A 22,691-nucleotide genomic window follows, 5' to 3' on the forward strand; every position below is an offset into this window, starting at 1 on the left:
TAATGCAGCCGAATACGAGGTCTTATTGCACGGTCTAAGGATGGCTGTCTCCATGGGCATACAACGCCTGGAGGTGCACGGGGATTAAAATCTTGTAATATCCCAAATAAACAGAGACTTCGACGCCAAAGATCCAAAGATGGCAGCCTATCATAACGTCGTACTCAAAATATCAGCTCGGTTCGAGGGACTCGAGTTTCATCATGTGGCTCGAGAAAGTAGTCAAGCGGCGGATGTCCTTACTCGCATGGGCACCAAGCATGACCCCGTCCCACCAAACATATTTTTGGAATGGCTCTTCAAGCCATCCATGGTGTGGCAGGATGAGAGCGGCAACACTAGTCCGGATCCGATTATACCCCCAGATTCCAAACACAATACCAATATCATCGGGGGCTCAGCCACCGAAATAACACCATCGGCCCATCTAAGAATTGCAGTAATTGCCCCATGGACCGAACCCTTCTTAGCCTACCTCAATAGGCGAGAGCTCCCTGAAGATCATAATGAGGCTTGATGCATCGTTCAGCATTCAAAAGCCTACAAGGTTCATGAAGGAGAGGTCTACAAGAAGAGCGCTACCAAAATACTTCAAAGATGTATCTCCAAAGAAGAAGGACAACAGCTCCTAGCCGAAATCCATGCTGGTCTCCGCGGACACCACGCCGCGGCTTAGGCTCTTGTAAGTAAAGCCTTCCGTACCGGTTTCTTCTGGCGGACGGCCCGAGAAGATGCATAGGACCATGTCCAATGTTGTGCAGGATGTCAGCTTTTCGCTAATCAAAGCCATATGCCGCCTACCGCCCAACAAACAATCCCCATTACTTGGCCTTTCGCGGTCTGGGGGCTTGATATGGTCGGACCCCTTAAAGGGGAAGCCATAGGAAAAAACATCTGCTGGTCATGGTAGAAAAATTCACTAAGTGGATAGAGGCCAAACCAGTTAAAATGGCCAAAGCTGGACTAGTGATAGACTTTATATCCGGTATTGTACACCATTATGGTGTCCCACACAGCGTCATCACCAATAACGGCTCCAAATTTACAGCCGACAAAATGCAAACCTGGTGTGCTAACCTGGGCATCAAGCTCGATTATGCCTCCGTCTATCACCCCCAAACAAACGGTCAAGTCAAACGAGCTAATGGTCTTATCATGAGCGGCATCAATCCTAGACTAGTATGGTCTCTAAAAGAGTCAGACAAACACTGGGTCGAGGAGCTCGACTCCATACTCTAGGGGCTGCGGACCACGCCCAATCGCACTACCGGTTACACACCATTCTTCATGGTGTACAAAGCGGAGGCTGTTTTGCCCCGCGACATCATTCATGACTCACCTCGAGTGCGCATGTACGAAGAGAGAGAAGCCAAGCTGGATCGGCAGAACAACCTAGATGCCCTGGAGGAGGATTGCGACGTTGCAAAAGCCCGTTCCGCATTATATCAACAACAAGCTCGCAGATACCAAAGCAAAGAATGCGGGCCAAGACTTATAATGTTGGTGAACTCATTCTACACTTGCCAGAAAAGAAAAAGGACAAACTCAAGCCCAAGTGGGAAGGTCCCTTCACTATAGATGAAGTTCTCACTTGAGGTGTGTACCGTCTGCGTGATGCATCGGATAATCACTTAGAGACGAACCCGTGGAATGCCGCCAGGCTCCGAAGATTTTACACCTAGAGCCGGACTCATTGTTCATTTTCTTTTTCTCCTTTTTCCATTTTTTCTTGATTTAATTTCTTTCTTTAGCTTTATAGCTCTTGTGCGGCTAGATCGCACACTTATGAGGTACACATCCTTAAATGTATACGCCCATAATACCTGGGGGCTTCTTTTACAGAAGCTTATTATCATTTTCCGAGCATCAAGCTCACCACATATGTGTCCTTTTCTAATATATACCTTTTCTTCGCCATTATATGCACCTTTATTACTTAAGTTTTTGCCAAGCTGGGTTGTCTCGCTCCTGTTCTTATGCCCTATGTTCCCGTTTGTTCGGCTAGGGCATAAAGGGAGCACCGCTGTTATTGTTACAGCCGGGTCATCCGGACTTGTACCTCAGACTGGGTGAAGCCGAAAGCTAGCGTTCTTAACGGAATAATCAGTCGGTGGACTAAAGACGTTTTACCCTCGTTGCACTATGAATCCCAGATATTACGTATACCGTGATTTTTCGAATCACAGTTTGGGCATGCATACTAACACATGTTCACCCAGGGAAAGGAACCCTTAACGGAACTATTCTCTCTGGAAGATGTTTCTTACAATCAATAAGTAATATAACATAGCTAGCCGGATACAACTTGTCTGTTCAAGCAACTGTGACCCCTACACATGGTTTCCACGCATGCCCCAGTATTTATCACCGGTCCGGTATTCGGAAACACTCTGCACCTTTGGGTCCGGAGGTCGAAGCGAAAAGGTCTGCCATGACAATCGTTTTACAATTTGGCTAGGGACAAATTTGTCAATTGAAGTACATTGTCACTTGGAATCAAAAGCTTCTTCTTCCTCTATACCGTCTAACAGGCCGTCTAGCTTACAATTCTATTGTGAAAACTTGGCGGCTATCTTTACTTGGTCATATACCAAGCTCACTGGAATCTCTTGTCCATCAGACCTTCAAGGTCCGACCCGGGCCATATGATTTGGATCAAGTCTGGTGTACCGCGTTTTCACCATGGCCCAGGCCTCTCGCGCACCTTCCCGGCAAGCCGATATCTTCCATAATCTAAAGCGGCACCGAGCTCCCTTGAATAGCTTCACAAGCTCCTCCATACTTCCTGGAGGGGATGCGGATGGCCATAAAGCCCTGGCAACACTCCGCATCACTTTTCGAGCTTGATCGTGCACTTGGGACAGCTCTTTCAGTAGATCGCCTTGAGATCCGGACATTTCCTCTTCGGGCCGGCCAGTCAGCATACCTGTAGACATAAATCTTTTAACTCATTCTTTTTACCGCACTACATGAAGGTAAGTTTACAAGCATACTGAATATGCCGCCCGTAGCCTCTTGTTCTCTTTTACGATGTCCACTAGCTGGGCTCGCACGTCTTTTAGCTCTTCGCCCAACAGGGTGTTGGAATCCTGCAACTTGTTCTAATCATCCCTGGTCCGTGTCAACACACATTAGCCTGCGGTCAGTTGCTTTTCGGCCTGATGATTAACCGCCTGCGCGACCTTCAGTTCCTCTTTCAGTTGATCTAACAATCCTTCCATGGGAAATACAACAGTATTGACATTACTTGTATATGATTATATTTTTCTGGATGGAGGAGAACATTACCAAGCAGTGCCTCCTTGGATTTCTCCAGTACGGCGGTAACAATAGCTAGCTGGGTCCGACACTTTTCCAGCTCATGAGACAGCATGTTGTTCTGCTCCATGACTGCCTGATTATACAATTATCCTTAAATCAGTTGTTTCAACTGCTTCAAGTCTCGGGGGCTACTGGTATATGATTACCAGATCTATACAATGCGTACTTACATGCATATCTTTCAAATGCTGGTCAGTGGCTCTGGCAAGCCCATCCCGAGCAGCTCGGATCGCGACCCTCCGGCGCCGATGATTCATGGCGCTCTCTACTTCAGAGTTCGTGACGGATACATTATCTGAATCCTCTGAAGGAGGAAAATCCGGCGCCACTCCCGTATCAGCCCCCGCCCTAGAGGCAGGGTCTGGAAACTGATTGGTGGAGGCGCGACCGGCAGGATCCCCAGACATAGTCCGGCGAACGCTCTTCCTGATAAAACACAGCGGACAATGTCACGGTTCGATGTGACTACCATGGGGCATATTTAAAGTCATACCTCTTAGATGAAGGCTCGACCGTGCTATCATTTGCCTTCCTATTCGAAGACCCGCCTGGCGTAGGCGCCACTCTCTTACAAGACACCTCTAGTGCAGCATGGCACGCGGAGCTCCTCCCCTTTGGAGCACAAGACAGTCTGGTGGGTGAGGCATATTGAGGAAGCTCTTTCGGAGGAGATGTCTCCTGACTACTTACATATGAGGCAGGAAGGAGGCCGGAGTAATCAGCCATGAAGGCCACTTCCGTGCCATCATAGCTCGCCTGGTAGAACACTCCATCCTTGAGCTCTAGAAATATGTCCGGATCCTCTTCGAATCCGGGATCGAGGTCCCGGTTATGGTCCTCCGGCTGTGGAGCGGGGCTATGGATCCCCGCGATAACCTTCTGCCATTCCTATTAAAAATGGACAGGTAAATGTCAATTAAACATGACTCAGGAGAGGATTGAGTAAGGTGGCGGGATTAAAACTCACCCAGTTAGGAGGATTGTACATGGACAATCCCTCTCGGTGCTTAAGACGACTGAACTCGTCTTTCTACCCTTTATACAGATCAGCCAATATTGTGGCCAGGGCGACGGGGGTGTCCGAACCCTTTCGTCCGCAACGTGAGGTGTCATCTTCCCCATTGTAGTGCCACATAGGGAGCCCTCTAAATTGGAGTGGCTGAACACCTCGCGCTATGGAAGTTGCCATTGCCTCGATTATTGATAATCTGGACTGGGCAAGTGTCCTTATCTTGCTCATTAATTGTTGGACTTCCGCGCTATCTTCCTCCCTGAGGCTCCAAGGACGCCAGCTGTGGTGTTTCCTTAATGGAGCGCTGGAAAATTCGGGAAGGCCCATTCGGACTGGGTCGGGGAGAGCGACATCTTCAATATAAAACCACTCTAAGGGCCACTCTTCGGACGCCTTCTTCGGCGTGCCGGACAGGTATCCGGTCCCGGCTATGCGCCATACCTCAGCGCCGCCCACCTCGAATACACATCCTTTTGGGTACGAGGGACGAGGCGGAAGAGCTTCCTCCATAACTCAAAATGGGCCTCGCAGCCCAGGAATAGCTCACAAAGATCGACAAAGCCCGCGATGTGTAGGATAGAGGCCGGCGTAAGATTGTGGAGTTGGAGGCCGTAGTACTCCAGGAGATCTCGGAGGAAAGGGTGGATTGGAAATCCGACGCCTCTTAATAAGGAGACGAAGCATACTCACTCCCCCTGGTTGGATTGGGGAAATTTTCTGCCAAGGCTTCGCTGGTGAAAGAGGTTAATCCTGCTCGAACAGGGACTAGATCCGCAGGGGGAAGGAATCCCTGCGTTTGAAGCTTAACCAGCTGGTCATGGGATGTTGAACATCTCTCCCAATCGCCTTTTTCGGAGCCATGAGGGCAGGAGGAAGAACTGGGAGCGCTAGCCATGTTTGAATGTTCTCTCCTTGCAAGCTCTAAGGATTTTCCGCCTGGTGAGGAATGGCATATGAGATCCAATCCCTTTAAATAGACGCCTTTCTTACATGCATGGTGTTATGTGCAAAAAATACACTGACTTTTTGTATTCGCTCGACACGTGGAAGCAGAAGCAATGGAGGCGCAGAAGCCAAAGGGTATGACATTAAATGAAAAGCCGAGTATAACTCTTAGTGTCAGATGCTCTGAAGTATTTGGAGGAGGAACCCGCCTTGCAATGCTGAAGACAATCTGCATGCCGGACACATCATCATTGAAGCCTGGTTCGGGGGCTACTGAGGGAGTCCTGGATTAAGGGGTTCTCGGGCGTCCGGGCTATGTGACGTGGGCCGGACTAATGGTCCGTAAAGATACAATACAGAAGACTTCCTCCCGTGTCCGGATGGGACTCTCCTTTGCGTGGATGGCAAGCTTGGCATTCGGATGTGAAGATTCCTTTCTCTGTAAACCGAATCTACACAATCCTAGGCCCCTCCGGTGTCCTTTCTCGAGGTAGATCAACTCTTGTAAACCCCATATTCACCCAAGATAATCAAGCAGGAAGTAGGGTATTACCTCCATGAATAGGGCCCAAACCTGGGTAAACATCGTATCCCTGTCTCCTGTTACCCTCGATCCTCAGACGCACAATTCGGAACCCCCTACCCAAGATCTTCCGGTTTTGACACCGACATCAGGGGACTCACATGTTGCATTAATTTTCATGGAACACACAACCTCTTAATGATTATATGAATTGCAAAGCTTGTTCTGTTATCAATATGTATATCAGTATAAACAATGCAATGAAATTGGAACAAATCTTGTTTTTATGTTGTACTCCCTCTGTAAAGAAATATAAGAGCGTTTAGACCTATGCTCTTATCTAAACGCTCTTATATTTCTTTACAAAGGAGTAGCAGTTAACAACATAAAAAAACCTAGAAACAGCCAACACACTATTGACAAATATGGAATTATTACTACGCATTACTAATGAGTACAAATTGGAGTACGGGGTTGAGTTGTGATATGATGATGGCCATCCTATCCATTCTTGATGCAAGTTCACAATGCCAGATTTCCTTTTGTTATGTGACCAATAATCTCAGTGGACATGTCAAGCAAGCCGGTGTCAACGCATCAACAAATTAGACAAAAGGAGTGAAGCCACGATGTAATCCAAAACATGAGGAACAAAAATTAGATCGCATTTAAATCAAATCACAGCCTAGAAACAGTAGAGAAAATCAATCATGGGATGACCAAGGGTTTTGTTTCCTAACCTGGATCAACGTAGGACAGGATCCAATTTTAAAGAGGGGGAGCGATCATCTTACCTCAAATCAATTTTTTGTGTGTGGTTACCTTAGATCAGCATGAGGTAGATGTGTGGCGTTGAGTAGAGAGCGCCTGATCAATGGTGCAGATTGAAGGCTGATCCAGACTGCGCAAACTTCAGCCTTCGCCTCCTCGCGGGTGCACTATCAGCATGACGCCCAGAGGCGCCAAAGATGCTGCTTCATATTATACTGATCGCTCGGTGGCCAATCAAGAGCATCGATGGATTACAGATCAAAGCAACAGATGGAGAAGGAGATCCTGATTATACTGCAGGAATATTTATAGGTTGAAGGGCTAGAAGGGGAAGGAATCCATGATTTTCTATCCAGGGAAAGAGTCCATGATTCTCTTGCATGACGGTTTCTATATTGAAGCAGGAGATGGAGATGGAGGCCACGATTTTCTATCTAGGGAAGTCTCCCATGATTTTCTTAACTTAGCCAGCCAGACTGCATCCATGGATTTGTTGAATCGTCTAGGAATTAGGAGAGGACGGATGGTGGCTAGGTTAGATGATGTGATTAGCATCTGTGCATCGGGAGAGGAAGTATGGCGGCTAGGTTAGAGAACGTGGTTGTTTCCTGATGCAATGCATGAATTTTATATTAAATCTGAACGGTTTAATTTGGATCCACAAATAAATGGTTTCTAATTTTTTTTATTTTTCGCTGATTAAAGATCATGTGGGAGGTGAGGAAGTAACGTTACTGGGTCAAGCTTACGTGTAACTCGGGCTAGTTTGGCTCTTTTGTTTTTCCTACAACAGTAACGTAAAACGTAGGGATTATATAGATCAATTACATAGATCGGATGGTTAAGATAATTTTAATGATGTGGATTAACATGGAAGCTTTTATGGTGCCTCCAATTAGTAAAAAAAATAAGATAAGATGGATCATCCAACATGTTGAGCTTGCATTTCCCTCTCGTGCTAGCCAAATTCTTTGCACCAAGTAGAGATACTACTTGTGCTTCCAAATGTCCCTTAAACCAGTTTTTGCCATGAGAGTCCACCATACCTACCTATGGATTGAGTAAGATCCTTCAAGTAAGTTGTCATCGGTGCATGCAATAAAAATGGCTCTCTAAATATGTATGATCTATTAATGTGAAGAAAATAAGCTTTATACGAACTTGTGATATGGAATAAATAAAAGAGACGGACTGCATAATAATGGTCTTTATCACAAGCGACAATATAAAGTGACGTTCTTTTGCATTAAGAGTTTCTGCATCCAACCATAAAAGCGCATGACAACCTCTGCTTCCCTCTGCGAAGGGCCTATCTTTTACTTTTATCTCTTATCCTTATACAAGAGTCATGGTAATCTTCACCTTTCCTTTTTACACTTTTTCCTTTCGCAAGCACTATGTGTTGGAGAGATCCGAATATATATATCCACTCGGATGTAGGTTATCATAAAGTATTATTGTTGACATTACCCTTGAGGCAAAAGGTTGGGAGGCGAAACTATATGCCACTATCTTTCTCTGTGTCCGATTGAAACTTTGTACCCATAAGAATCGCATGAGTGTCAGCAATTGTGAAAGATTAAATGATGGTTGAGTATGTGTACTTGCTGAAAAGCTCTTATATTGACTCTTTCCGAGCTTATGATAAATTGCAATTGCCTCAATGACTGAGATCATAGTTTGTTAGTTTTCAATAAAGTTTTCGATTCATACTTTGTCTTGTGAACGAATTGTTGCTTTAGCATAAAAAATTATATGACAATATATGTTGTTGTTTTAAATATGATCATGATGCCCTCATGTCCGTATTTTATTTTATCGACACCTCTATCTCTAAACATGTGTACATATTTTCTGATATCGGCTTTCCCTTGAGGACAAGCAGGGTCTAAGCTTGGGGGAGTTGATACGTCCATTTTGCATCATGCTTTTATATCAATATTTATTGCATGCTGGGCTGTTATTACACATTATATCACAATACTTATGCCTTTTCTCTCTTATTTTATAAGGTTTAGATGAAGAGGGAGAATGCCGGCAGCTGGAATTCTGGACTAGAAAAGGAGCAAATATTAGAGACCTATTCTGCACAACTCCAAAAGTCCTAAAACTTCACGGAGAATGTGTCTGGAATATATATAAAATATTGGGCGAAGAAAATACCAAAGGGGGGCCACCAGCCAGCCACAAGGGTGGAGGGCGCGCCCTACCCCCCTGGGCGCACCCTCTCCAAACCCTAGTTCATCTCTTGTATCCAATCTGTGTCTCGGAACCTCAGAGTGGCATCTGTGGGTTGCTAGTAGTGTTCATTACTCCTTGTAGTTGATGCTAGTTGGTTTATCCGGTGGAAGATTATATTTTCATATCCTTAATGATAATTAATACTCCTCTAATCTTGATTATGAATATGCTTTGTGAGTAGTTACATTTGTTACCAAGGACATGAGAGAATTCTTGTTATAAGTAATCATGTGAATTTGGTATTCGTTCGATATTTTGATGAGATGTATGTTGTCTCTCCTCTAGTGGTGTCATGTGAACGTCGACTACATGACACTTCACCATTAGTTGGGCCTAGGGGAAGGCATTGGGAAGTAATAAGTAGATGATGGGTTGCTAGAGTGACAGAAGCTTAAACCCTAGCTTATGTGTTGTTTCGTAAGGGGCTGATTTGGATCCATATGTTTCATGCTATGGTTAGATTTATCTTAATTCTCGTTTTGTAGTTGTGGATGCTTGTGAGAGGTTAATCATAAGTGGGAGGCTTGTCCAAAGAACGGCAGCACCCAAGCACCGGTCCACATACATATCAAATTATCAAAGTAACGAACGTGAATCATATGAGCATGATGAAAACTAACTTGACAATAATTCCCTTTTGTACTTGGGAGCGCTTTGCTTTATATAAGAGCTTGTCCAGGCTTGTCCTTTGCTACAAAAAGGATTGGGCCACCTTGCTGCACCTTCTTTACTCTTGTTACTTGTTACCCGCTACGCATTATCTTATCACACAACTATCTGTTACCGATAATTTCAGTGCTTGCAGAGATTACCTTACTGAAAACCGCTTGTAGTTTCCTTCTGCTCCTTGTTGGGTTCGATACTCTTACTTATCAAAAGGACTACATTAGATGCCATATACCTGTGGGTCATCAGACCACTCGGAGAAGGACCTGATATCAGACAACACAGGACCACTTCAGAGTAAAGAGGACTTCGCCATACACTAGAAGAATTCAAGCTACAAGAATCGAAGACTCGAAGAATTTAATGTAGAAATCCATGATTTATATGACCTTTAGAAGACCAAACCCATGTTGTATACTCCCGTTAGATGCGATAATTTGTGAGCTGTCATATTCTGTGTGTTTTCCGACAACTACAAATGAAATGTATTTTCAAAACTATGTTGTTGTATGGGCCTTTTTCTCCCTGTCTTATCTCATACCCAAAACCCGTTGACCCAATAGATGATGAATGAAGATGGACTGGTATTCTCTAGGCCGATGACTCAGTTGGCGGCAGAGCTATGGATTCAAAAGATGGAGAATCACTTTGGGTGCACTTTGGTTGCAATGATGAGTTAAAGATATAAAAGTGTTGAAGTGAGCCATGACCCACAGGCCTAAAGACTTAATAAGGATTAAGCACTACCTTGTGAAATGGAGAAATCCAAAAGAAACTATGATTCCATCAGCAAATGTTTCTTAGGAGGATACGAAAACCCGAGAGTCACTACAAGAAATATGTCAACTTGCGACCATCACTATTAGTCACTGAAAGGTCATTGTTTTTCATTTGCGACCTTTTTGTGACCAAAAACACAAGGTCAAAAGCTGGCGGTCGTAAACTGAAATTAATGACCTTCTCTATGAGAAGGTCGTGGAATTCCACGACCAAAATAAAAGGTCGTTGATTCCATGACCTTCTGTTTTGGTCGCTAGCTCTTTGCCCAGGTCACGTCGGATCCAACGTGGCAATCTGACGTGGCAAAATTGTGACCAATTGAAAAGGTCAAAAATTAGAATCCGCTCGATCCAATTTGGTGTTTATATGGGCCGAGCCCATTAATTCAGCCCATTTGTTGTTGTTTTCTTCTTTCAATTTGGGCAAGCTACACGGGCCAGGCCCTATAATTCAGCCTTTTTATTTTTGGGTTGTGGCCCTTCCTTTCCTTTTTCAAATGGGTCCCAATTGTCAGATTCTGATAAGCGGGTTCCAAATTTCCAATTCTGGTTGGTGGGTCCTTGTTGTCATGGTCATATTCCTCAGATTTCAATATGCCAATAATTAAACAACCAATATTTAAATCAAAATAGACAGAAAACAGGTGTAATACTTCAACTAACAAGAAGCAACAATCTATTACATCAACAGATACAAATGTGATCACAGTATAATAAGCTCTACAGGTGTACAATATGTCACATGAGCCGATGAGCATCAAGCTCTATAGTATAATAAGCTCTATATGTCACAGTTTGTGCTTCAATTTGTTCCAATACGGATCAGCATCAAGGGCTTCATTACTCCTTGAACTAGCTCCGATGAGCTTGAACTATGCTTCTTACAACTTCTTCGTCTTGATGCTCGCGACGAAACATGAAATGTCAGCATCTGCACATTATAGAACAAAATGGTTAGGTACAAAATAAAAGCAAATCTAACAGCATATATCTAACAGTAGATACAAAATAATGAAGGCCAATCTGTGTGCATATATACTAGCGTGCATATATACCAGCAGAACACATAAACCCATCCATCAAAATCTTGTATCTGAACATTGGCATCAAATCAACACAAACGTTGAATTAACATGCACAAAAGGAAGGAGCTAATATAGGGCGGGTATATGGGTATCAAAAGAAACAAGAAAGAAACTACAATCTATTTTAAGTAAACTCTTACAAGAAAGATGCCCTAGTAAGTAAGCTGAATGGGTGACAAACTGAATAGTGAAACAAGTTGATAGTTGTACACTATAGTGTTTACGCATAGTGGACCTGAATGAATTTCAGATTATGTTTCATGCAAGAAGAGGAGCGGCAGTGCGCTCTATCTAGTGTCCTTGTCAGCTTGTGCAAAACAAGCAGCATTCATCAGGATTAATTCATGGAGTAACAAGAAATATAGAGACAACATCATCATCTGATGATGCGCTAACCAATCAACGGCTTTGTTCGTCTAGATCACAGGTAGTGTGATAGAAGAAGAGACTACCTGGACATCCTCGATGGCGGCACGGAGGTCGGGCGAGTCCTTGATGGCCTTGATGTGGTCAACAACATTCAGCCTATCGACGATGCGCTTGAGCGGGTGGACCAAGCGCTCTCACGCAAGCTCCACGCCCTTCTCAAGCTCCTTCAGCTCGCCCTCCTGCATACAGAGAAATTTCAGATGACCTAGACTGAAACTCTTGTCAGTTGCCACCTACATAAAATAGTCAAGACTAGAGTCTAACTCAAATTAGGTATGCATTCTTTGGACGTTAAATGGAAGCTTTATATATATAGCTATAAGGTATGATGCAAACCAACCAAAGTTTTCATCTCCATTCTGAACAAATTAGACTGCAATGGAGTTGCTTAATACTTATAGCATGATTGGTTTTCCGTTCTGAAACTATAGACATGTTGTGCTTAGCTCATGCTTCAGATATGATCGGTCAACAGAGATTCAGACTGCGCCACAAAGGCACAGTAACAACTGATGGATATACAAGTACTAAGACAATACTCCCTCAGTGTCAAAGAAACCCGTCCTAGAAATTGCATCAAGCAATTCGTAAGAAAACAAGAACGTGAGGAGCATTGCATTTCACAATACAACGGTTATTTGAAGATAAGATATCATTAGACTTTAACGACGAATCACAGGAGTGTAACTCCTGTCATATTGTTGCAGCTTCTCATCATCACTTGAACCACTAATGGAATCAAGGAACACTTTAGATTGGAACTACAAATGGTAAATATCTTTGTTGTGGAGATAGTTCAATTTATAAACTCATTCAAGCAAAATTATATTTGTTGTGAAGATAGCAGGACTTCCTTCAGTATGTGGATAGCATAGAAAGCCACAAACATATTAGGGTGTTGAGGTACCATCAAAGACTTAAATACTAAGAATCAGAGGAGAAGAGCTCCATCATATTGTTGATGGTTTATTCCTTATCACTTGACCCTCAAACATATAAGCATGCATTGACAGCAAGAAAAAAGGCAATACAATTTATAGTTTGGAAACTATCGGTATGAAATGCAAACATTATTGCTCAGAATATGAAATATCTTCTCATCAATGACAAATGGCATCTCTGAAGTCTGACATACGTCGTATATCTCATGATTCATCACAGCATTTTGCAAACCGCGGAAATGGCACTGAGAAACAGATGCAACCGAGGATCTCGTGACCACAGACATCACCATTCACCAATAATTAACAGTGTAAACATGTATCAGTAGAGTTGGATGAGCGGTACAAGTATATTAGTATAGGAACTAGAAGTGTTGTGCTGTGCTACAAGACCACTAGAAACAGCGGCATGAGTAGTACAAGTATATTAGTATAGGAACTAGATGCCTAGGAATTGGGAGAAAATCCCAAACTAGGGAATAGCACACAAAAAGGCAAGAATTGCAAGCCTACTCTTCACTCGAAGCTCCAGGAAATAGCACACAAAAAATGAGTTGCCTAATAGAGAAACCAATTTCATGTTTGTTCTAATAAAAAATAGCAACCTCCTACTATAATAATAGCAAAAGAAACACATAAGAAGTCATGCTGATTGTGCCTACTATAATAATAGCAAAAGTCATCGAATGGTGAGGAAAGAAGACTAGAATTAACACTTGAGTGACAGAGTATCAGAAACAAATTCACGTTATAATCCAATCCTCAAAGTTGTCACATAGAAACTCATTGTTTCTTTGTTCCACCGTCCAAGTTGGATCAGCACCACGACCCAGGAGATATCTCGTGATAGCAGGCATCCCATAAGCCGCAGAAATGGCCAGAGCAGTTTCACCTGCAATAAGTAAAACAAAAGAACCAAATTACTCTAGGATTACTGGGATGTGCAGCAGAATTGATGCGAAGAGATCAAAAGGGAACCGGATTAATTATCCTGTGAGAATTCACGGGTTGACGAGGCACCTACACATGTCCAGCCGCCTTTCCATGACCGCTGGGGTTCACCGCCCTCCTCGACATCCTCAGCTCCTTGCTCGCCACCCTGACCAACCGGACCGGTCCACTCACCCAGGCCTCTCCCCTCTCCTCAATCACCCTGCATCGACGAGCCGCGTCAGATTGAATAGCCCACACTCCAAAAAATTGTAGAGAAACAAACCACACTCGGATTTGAAACCAAGTGCAAGAATGGCTGCAGCACATACAACTAGCATGTTATTGTTGGTGGGTGATGGGGAAAATGCATGTGATGTGCATAAATCACAGAGGGGTATGTACAATACACACCATCTCGTCGGAAGCTAGTTTGTACATCCATCAACACCTCCCCCTCCTAGCATTCATTCATTAGCAGCACTGACCTGCCAAAATAAATCTCAGTTATATAATTCACTGTTGAATATAGAGAAAGATAATTGCTTCTATGCAAAATGTTACACATCAATTTATCATAAAACACAAATGGAGGTAACAGAAGGATTTAGTAAAATGTTCACATAATAGATCATATCATCCAAGCTTGCAAAGGCTTAAGATCTAACTGGCCGAATGGATTTGTAATAAGATATTGGATTTATAAAGTTGTTGCAGAAGGGACTGCAACTTTCCTGATAATTTGAGGCTCAGAACTCAAATTCCACTCCATGGAAAATAAGCTGACAGTCATTGGGGAACTTGATTCAGACTTCCTAGTGATGTCCTTAATGGCAGGGGGACTGATACAGACATTAAAACAGAAAATAATCATCGCTAAGAAGACCATGTTCACCAACCCAGACCTAGGCAAAGGCATGTTCCATCTGAGAAGCCAGCCTAACTACAACGCCATGTGATGGTTCCGGAACTGGGTTCAATTCCGATCCCATGCTCAGATCCCACTACGCGCCAGTAGCTGCTACTCCATATTTGGTAGAATACAACTCGACCAATCTCACCTATCCAAGCATATCTACATACGCAACCACATGGCCTATTGTTGTAGTTGCGCGCGGAAGCAGCAGGAGAGTAGTACCTTGGCGGCGATCGCGCGGACGTACTTGGCCCGAACGTCGCTGGGCGTGCGGGACCAGTCGCGGTTCCTCTTGAGGGTCGCCCACACGGCAGCCACCGCCGTGTCCACGTCCTCCGAGGTGCCCGCCGGGATCTCGCCTGCGCAAACCTACCGATGAGCACCCAACGGCACGGGCGAACAAAAAGCAGAGAGAAAGCGGGATGGATGGATCTGGTATGGACCAATGGAGGCCTCGGTGGTGGGGTTGATGACGGGGAGGCGGCGGCCGAGGGCGGGCGCGCGCCAGTCGCCGTCGATGAAGAGCTGCCGCTGTGGGATCTTCACCGTGGCGACCATCGCGGGAGGCGGGGAGTGACTGGAGTTGCGTCGGCCGGGGTTGGTTGGTAGTACGACTGCGAGGCGCGAGGTGGAGAAGAGGTGGGGAGTGCTATCCTCTCGTCGAGTACGCCATGAGCACACACGCTTCAGGGCGCCGTAATGCCGGAGGGGAGGGAGGGAGGAGCGATCTGGATCGAGGAGAGCGAGGGGAGGGGCGGGTGGCGGCGAGGGCGGATCTGGAAGGGGAGAGGAGGAGAAGAGAGCGAGGGAAATAAAGGAGGCGCGGGGTTTTGGGGATGGTTTTGGGGTTTTGGGGATGTAAAATTACCACAGTGCAGAGCTAGGGTTTTGGGGATGGTTTGGAAGGGCTGATGACTGTCGTTGGATCCACGATCATCCGACGGTGTTCGATGCATGATCCGCATGATGCGTCCACGGACCAATCAGAATACAGTATGACGTTATGATCATCTAAATTGATCAAAAAATCATTTTCCATTTTCGGAGTGCCCGAAATGAGTTTTTTTTGTGAAGGACCTACCATATATTTGTTGCAAAATGGGACCAGATCAGTTTTATAAAATACTAGGACATATTTAATGCAGAATTGACCAAATGGTTGGGTGTAAAAAGTTTTGATCCACCTCTCGTGAAAAAGACAAATTTCTGCCGATTCGGGTGGAAGTGGGTCAAATTTGAACTGCAGCTGCCTGATAGTTTGCTATTTATTTTTTCCAAAAATCATTTCTAGGTACATAAGTATCTATTTAATCAGAGAAAAACCAAAAAATCCAAGATTCAACCACTAGCTAGGAACGGTCATTCCCGCCGTTTTGACCGCATTTTGAAACGGGCATAAAAATTTCAAAAAAAATCTAAACATTGGGAAATCTTTGCATTGTGTCATTATATGTGGCCAAGTTCTCAAGAAAAATAACAAACTTGTAAAACAACAATTATTTTAAAAAAGTGTTCTCAGAAACGAGCTATCACGTGTGGAGATCAATGGCTTTCAAGCCAAATGATCAATCTTATGGCCACATTCATGGCATAATTTGTTCAAATGATCTCATATTGTGCACAAGGGTGCATATTGGAATGGCAAACAATGTTGCCTAAGGAAGTTTTCATTTTCTTTGGACGAAAAAACCATTTTCCATTTTTTGAGTGCCCAAAAGGAGGATTTTTTTGTGAAGGACCTCCCAAATAATTGTTGCAAAATTGGACCAAATCAATTCTATAAAATACTAGGACATATTTAATGCACAATTGAAAAAATGGTTGGGTGTAAAACGTTTTGATCCACCTCTCGTGAAAAAGATAAATTTCCGCTGATTCAGGTGGAAGCGGGTCAAATTTGAACTATAGCTGCCTCATAGTTTGCTATTTATTTTTTCCAAAAATCATTTCTAATTACATAAGTACCTATTTAACCATAAATACATGGTTTGGTGGCGATGCGTCGAGGTTTGGGCGGTGGCCGAGGGCCCCAACTCTAGAGCGCGTAAACTCGCATGCCCGCCGTGTGGTCACTGCGTGACCGTGGCATTGCCATGTGTTCTGGGCGGCCTAGGCATGTCTAGTGGGTTGGGAACTCCCCAGGTAGGTGCTAGGAAGAAAATTACAACATAAGATTCTCACGAGGAGACCGATCGATGCTCAAACAAGAATTAGCAGCCAAGTGTTTGATTAGCGGTACGGGAAATGTACATGGCTAATGGGCATGAGTATTTGCTGAGGATGATCAGTTACTAAGAAGACCGTCTTCACAAATTTTCAGCTCAAAAGGAGGAGCCTAGGTGGTACTTGCTTTGCAAAGTACCACACTAGACATAAATACGAATGTTGAAGCTGGGCTCAAAATATTGAATGGATTGAGATCGCATTTGGTGGAGGATGGTTATTTGGGCATAGGAAAGCACTGTAGAAAATGGATACTATTTGGACATGCCAAAGTGGTACTTCCTTCACAAAGTGTTGTTTTGAACAGAATAGGAAAATGTATATTGTTGAATTATTTTTGAACTAGGCAAGGAAGGTTTTTTACATATTTGACGAAGATATGACCGAAAGAATTTATGAGGTTTTTTTGGGAATTTTGGGAATGACAGAAACATAGGTTGCTTCACAACCTGGGGCAAAAAATGCCACATGGACATGGCACATAGGCAAAAATGATGAGGTGGCGCCTAGTCATAGCAACCCACCACAATTTACAAGGTTATGACCATCTATATTGGTCGTGATCAGCTAGAAATAAGGCAGCGGACCAGTGCTATCTGCTTTATGACGATTTCGTGTAAGGAAATTATGACCTTTCTGACCAAAATGGTCGTTATAGTTTAGGGTTTGGAGCCCCCCGAACAGCTTTTGACCAATTGGTCTGAAATGGTCATAGATTTATGACCAATTCTTCAAGGGTCACTAGTTGACATATTTCTTGTAGTGAGTGGTGAAGTAACGATAGATGTTTCATTTTGCTTGCGTAATCAATGGATTTATCCGAACTCAGTCCAGCGACAAGAGAATTTCTGCAATGCTTGTGAGGATGCCCCTAGTGTTATAATATGTGATTCACTATTTGTGTATGAAGTAATGATTCATGTACATGATGGATTGGCCCCCATATCGGAGACTTCTATCATGAACTATCATATGTTGATGGAAAAACAGAGAGCCTTAAAACCTTAGAAGAGTGTCGACACGATAAGCTAAAAACCTTAGACTGGCAGGACGATGGAACCCTGTACAAGCAACCATTGCCAAATCGTAGGTTATACAGTGAGATTTAACCCACACCCCTTCCCTGGAAGAGAAACCAACAATTATGGACCACGATGAGAATACTGATAGTTGTTTAGTATTGGCGACAGACCTGTCAACTAAGAAGACCCAGCCCCGGAAGAACCTTACCATGATGTAAGGACATAAGAATTTGAGGAAAAGGTTATGCCCTTACCAGAAGAGCACCAGTGACGGAGTTATCCCGGAGAATATGAGAAGACCGACATTGTCAACCCAAATGATGGAGTACATAAGTTTTGATGGAACTGTAACCATGCTTCTAAGGGTGGTAGCACCCCATACCTTGTGTTGATTAATGGATTTTCAAGAAGACCCCCCCCAAAAAAAAACCTAGCCTTCTTTATAGTCTCTCCAAATCTCGAGGACGAGATTCATTTTAAGGGTGGTAGTTTGTAATATCCCAAAATTCTAAATTATGGAGTGTTATATTAAACAAATAATTATGATTGTTTATTTCATTGTTGTGTGATTGATTGGGTGAAATTGAATGGAAATTGAAACATTTTGAAAGTTGAGTGAGAGGGAATAAAAGGACATTCCCAAAACTTTCATCTTGCATTTTTATCTCCATGAATTCAAATTTATTTCATCACAAAACCCTAGAGTGTGGATAATATGACTTCTTCCATTTAAAGAAATAGATAGGGGTTTTGAAAAAAAAGATTTGAATTCCATTTGAAAAATAGTCCAACTTGGAAACTTTACGCCACACAAGGATTTTCATGAGAGAAGATAATAGCACTTCCTCAAAATATATGAAATAGAGTGGGAAGTGATGAAGAGCACTTTTGAATATCATTTGGTTCACTTTTGAAAAGTTTTTCATTTGGAGTTTCAAAATCATCTCCCTTTATTCAAATAAAATAAAGAGAGAAGGAAATATGGCTCCTCCAAATATCAGAAAGAAAATATGGAAATGGATTATGAACCAATAGGAAGTTATTTGAAAAATATTTGAAATCATTTGCATCACTATTTTTTGAATTCATTGAATATTGATCTATTGAGTTTTATGCAAACTATTTTCTCCTGAAAAAAGAGAGGATAAAATGACTTCCTCAAACATAAAGGAGTTGCAAAATTCATTAGAATATTATTTGGAGTTTTTGAGATTTATTTGGTATTTATTATATTGGCCAAAATTGCATTTATTGTATTACAAAAGTATTTTCAAAATTATTTAAGCAGAAAAATGTTCACTATTCTCTATATAATTAGTAATGATTTTATAATTTTTGGGATAATTTTTAATTTATTTGGTGTTGTTTTGGAACTCAAGTGTTTTTTGTCAAAAAAACACACACGCGCGCGAGCACACAGCCCCGGCCTGCTCGGCCCAAGGCCCAGCCCCCGTGCCCGATTCCCTTCGCGTGGCTCGCCCGTCCCCGTCTCTCACCTGCTCGCTCACCCGCACCCACTGTCACACCCTAGCTAGTTATGCATTAGAGTGTTGCATCATGTTTACTCATTCATCAGAAACTTGAAATGGGGATGACAGAACCCCCAGTCCCCTCTGAAACCAACTAGGGTTTACTAAAATAATTTTTCAATGAACCTGAAATGCCCTTCTAAAATGTCCATCATTTTTGCCTTGGTTCAGAACCTCTGCCAAAAGTGGTGCACATTTTCCTAGGCCATCCTAGGGTTTTGAATTAAATCATAACTATTTGAATTTGGGCATTTAAAATTATATAAAATATTTAAATGCTCAAATATCTCCAAACTAAAATGTTTCATGTTGGAAATAATCCAACTATGGACCAGGAGTAGTTTGGTGATTTTGGAGTTGCCTAGGTATTTTATTTAATTCAACAAAGTTGCAGTTATATTAAATAAAAACAGAAAACAGAAAAATAAAGAAAGGGGAAGACTTACCTGTGCGGCCCAGCCCAGCCGGCCCAGCACTGTGCTGGCCCGTGCCAGCCAGCTGCTTCCCCTCGCCAGAGCAGGCAGGGAGGTGAGCATGGCGCGCCCGAGCTCGCCACGCACCACCCAGCCTCTCTGCATCGCCCTGGTCGCCGTTGCGCCGCGTGGATCGTCTTCTGGTCGTCGCCCCGACCTCGCCGACACCCCATTCACTCTCCCCCGGCTCTCCCTCACTCTCTCTCTCTCACGGCCGAAGCTCACCGTCGCCGCCGTTCGCCTTAGCCACCGTCTCCGACCACCCCTCGCTTCCCCGACCAGCTCAGAAGCTCCGCCTCGACTCCTTCTTCCTCCCCACCGCTCCACGGGTCCCCGGAAGCCCTGCATCGCTGCCACGTCGTCGTTCCCCTCTTCGGACTCCGACCACCGTCGCCGTCAAATTCGTCGTCTCCGACGCGTCCCCGAGCCCGCTTCGACGCCCACTGCAACCGCGGTGAGCTACGCCACCGTTTCCCCCTTCTCCCCTGCTCTCTCCCGACCCCTAGGCCCTAGCCCCACCGCGGCCGAAAGCTTCACGCCACCGGCGATGTCGCCGTCGTGGCCACGATCGCCGTAGCGCCCAACCGAGCACGCCATCGTGCTCCACATCTCACTAGGAGCACGTAGCACGCTCCAACACCCCCCCTAACACCCTGCAACACCGTTCCCGTGCACGACCGAACCCCGGCCGCCGCAGCCGAGCTCGCCGCCGTCGACTCCGGCCACCCCGACCCCAACGGACTCCGCCAAGAGCCGCGGGTCGTCCTCAGCTTCACTCCGGTGGCCTCCGCGGTTCATTTGGTGGCCGAAACGACCAAAACCACTATCGCCGCCGCACTGATGGTCGCCGCCGGCCAGAACTCCGGCGAGCTGACATGGCCTAGTTAATTAGCCACTAAACCACCACCTACTGACGCTGACAAGTGGGCCCCAGGGCTTAGTCAAAGCTAACCAGCCCGGGTCAACACGGGATTAGCCCCTGTGTCACTGACGTGTGGACCCCACACGTCAGGTTTGACCCGAGCCAGCCCGGTTGACCTGCTGATGTCACTGTGACGTCAGGCTGACGCAGTAAATGATATTTCTGGATTTAAATTAAATCAGGAAATTCTAGAATATTAATTAAACTTCAAAAATTCATAACTTTTATTCTGTAACCCCAAATTGGACAAATTATATATGAAAAATGATCAGAAAAATCCAATCTATCCATCTGTACTATTTTCATGCATGATCCAACAAGTTAAATGGATGTTTTAATCAGAACAAGGAAAAGCACTTTAAAAGGCCATATTTGAAATTGAAATTTGAATCTTTGATTCAAATTTGTTCAAACCCTTCTGGCTTTAGTTGCATTAGCCCAACACACTCATATTGCCATGTTTCATGCATGCATCATATTGTTGCACATTGTTTGGTGATGCCTGTGTATCGTTATCCTTTACGACAGGATCTGTCCCCGAGGAGTACCGTGACTACCCTAACGAAGAACCGTATCCGTGCATCGAACCATCAGGCAAGCAACCAACCATTTGATCATATCGATACAATCCCATGTTCTCGCTCCTGCTCTCTTTTACTGCATTAAGACAACGCGATTCAAACTGCTGTGTGCTACGGTAGTTGAACCCATTTCCTCCGCATGACCTTTCATTGCCACAGTAACTAGATGAAACCCACTAGCATGTGTAGGAGTTGATTGAGCCATATGTATGTGTTGTTCCTACCTTGCTATGCCTGCTATGCTTAGAGTCGTGTCAGGTCTGGTTCATCTGGGTGATGGGCTAGAGTGAAATGATTATGTCGGTAATGAGAGTGGTGTGGTGAACACGATTTGGTAAAGGTATCGATGAGAGGCCATGTAGGAGTACATGGTGGGTTGTTTCATTGAAGCCGACCTTAAGCACTGAGATCTGTATGTGTGATTTAAGAATCAGCTACTACCATGCATTGGGCCCGAAACCAATGGACCCTCTCGACTTCTTATTCACCCTAGTTCTTCGTCCAGGAGTTGCAAGTAGTTTCTGGTGTTTGTAGCCTACTGGAGGCCGTGGACAGCGCTGACCGTAGGGGTGGGCTGTGATGCGGTAGGTACGTGGCCGGGTGTACCGAATACCCGTTAGGTATCTCGGGAACCCTGTTCACATCGTTCGGGGCCGTATGGGAAACCTCGGCCGGACTCCCTGCGGATGGAACCTGAATAGGCGATAAACCTGGACTGGAGGCTTAGGTGATTAGGTAGGTCGTGGCCGACACCCACGTTGGGCTTCCGCTTGAAGGTTGCCGAGTACATGTCGTGTAAACGACGGTAAGTGGTGAGAGCGTGTATGAAGAAGTACCCCCTGCAGGTTTAACATGATCTATTCGAATAGCCGCGTCCGCGGTAAAGGACTACTTGGTTGCCTATACAGTTCATAGACAAGTAAATGGAAACTACTAAAAGCCTCAAGATAAGTGTGAGTGCCGAGGATGGCTCCTCCGTAGGAGGACGGAGGTGGATCCTCGGTAGTGTATTGAAGTGGTGAATAGTGGACTCGTGTGCGCAAAACTATTTCAAGTTGAAGTATCGTAGGATAGCCTAGCCAAGAGTCAAAGCTGGCTTGCTGCAATAACTCCACCAACCCTTCTTGATACTATGCATGTATGTAGGATCTGATGTAAGTCTTGCTGAGTACCTTTGTACTCATGTTGCCATAATCTACATTTTTACAGAAGACGCTGCAACCCCTTCTGATGGGTTCTATGTAGACGTTGACATCAACGAGTAGGCTAAAGACCCAGGTGGTGACCCTGAGCTTGTGAAGGACCACATAGTATAGCCAGAGGCTTTCCAAGCCTCTTTTATTTTACTAGTTGTCTGTACTCAGACAAGTTACTTCCGCTGC

General features: G+C 44.3%; 3 non-coding genes across 3 annotated transcripts; all 3 read right to left on the reverse strand.

Moving 5' to 3' along the window:
• Positions 1–12,422: 12,422 nt before the first annotated feature.
• Positions 12,423–12,500, reverse strand: LOC119351562. The gene has a single exon (XR_005170039.1). It is a non-coding gene; the product is annotated as a small nucleolar RNA Z199 (small nucleolar RNA).
• A 174-nt stretch (positions 12,501–12,674) lies between these two features.
• Positions 12,675–12,759, reverse strand: LOC119351557. The gene has a single exon (XR_005170034.1). It is a non-coding gene; the product is annotated as a small nucleolar RNA Z199 (small nucleolar RNA).
• Positions 12,760–12,842: 83 nt separating this feature from the next.
• Positions 12,843–12,939, reverse strand: LOC119351569. Its single transcript, XR_005170045.1, has one exon. It is a non-coding gene; the product is annotated as a small nucleolar RNA R64/Z200 family (small nucleolar RNA).
• Between the last annotated feature and the right edge of the window lie 9,752 nt (positions 12,940–22,691).

This window comes from Triticum dicoccoides, chromosome 1B, assembly GCF_002162155.2.
Source record: "Triticum dicoccoides isolate Atlit2015 ecotype Zavitan chromosome 1B, WEW_v2.0, whole genome shotgun sequence".
Lineage (NCBI taxonomy): Eukaryota > Viridiplantae > Streptophyta > Magnoliopsida > Poales > Poaceae > Triticum > Triticum dicoccoides.